We start from the raw sequence: 1,225 nt of genomic DNA, 5'->3' as shown, positions 1-1,225 counted from the left end.
TAGTCCACTCGTGCTTCCCTTCCGAGACTCGTTCGATAGTATTTCGCTAGAGTATCTAATTTTCTCGTCGCATGACCAAACCACTGTAGTTACTCCCTCTATTAACGGTTCATAGAAGCTGATTTTCTGTAAAACTTCCTCTAATTGATTTGTTTGTTCTGTGTATGTTCAAGGGAATGCGCAGATCTTCAGAAACATTTCATTTCGAAGGCTTCTACTCTTTTTCCAATCTACTTTATAAGGTTCGTGCCCCACATCCACACAGACCAGAGAAGATGTTTTTACTGTAATATCTTTACCTGTCCAGGTTTACTTGTTCGGAGAGTTGTCGTGTGATTAGGGTTAATCTGGTTACTTCCTCTAAATGTTTTTACTGTAATATCTTCACTTGTCCAGGTTTACTTGTTCGGAGAGTTGTCGTGTGATTAGGGTTAATCTGGTTACTTCCTCTAAATGTTTTTACTGTAATATCTTCACTTGTCCAGATTTACTTGTTCGGAGAGTTGTCGTGTGATTAGGGTTAATCCTCTACTGACATTACGTCTTCTGCAAGGTTCGCTCCAAGATGCTTCATTGCTGACCCTTTTAAGTTTCTCTAGAGGGATTTGACTGTCAGTCTTATAACGCATCCACGGCCCCAAGTGGTGGCGCACGCCTTTTTCTTCAATAACTGGGCGCGAACCACGGATCCACAATACAGTACACTAGCCACTCTAACCTATGTTAAGTGCACTCAGTAAAGCAGTAACTTAAGTTTTCAGTAACTTGGTTGAAAGAATAACTTACTATATTAATGCGCTTTCGCTACAATCCGAGTTTTGTTTGTTTATATATATAAAAGGTCAAAACAACTTTCATGGTAAAAATAATTTCTCCGTGAGTTTAATGCTCAACTATTCACATCTAAATTAATTAATAGAAGTAAGTGGTTCTTTGTCTAAACTCTAAGGAAAAACATTCTTAATGTTCTAACTCTAGATACGAATAACTTAAAATGAAAACTCGTCTTTCACATTTAAAAGCTACATTCTCAACTTTTTTAATAACTGCACCGTTGGTTAAACTTTCCGTAAAAGCCACCTTCTGTATTGGATGAAGTTTTCATTTTATTGCAAACTAATGTTGTTGTTTTGTTTTATGTATATAACAATAGTAAATAACTTGCCCTAATAAAAATACGTGGATAACGCTAAGTTACCCCACACACACACACAACAAACAAAAC

Source organism: Limulus polyphemus, unplaced genomic scaffold, assembly GCF_000517525.1.
Source record: "Limulus polyphemus unplaced genomic scaffold, Limulus_polyphemus-2.1.2 Scaffold13446, whole genome shotgun sequence".
Lineage (NCBI taxonomy): Eukaryota > Metazoa > Arthropoda > Merostomata > Xiphosura > Limulidae > Limulus > Limulus polyphemus.
This window is presented reverse-complemented; position numbering follows the sequence as displayed.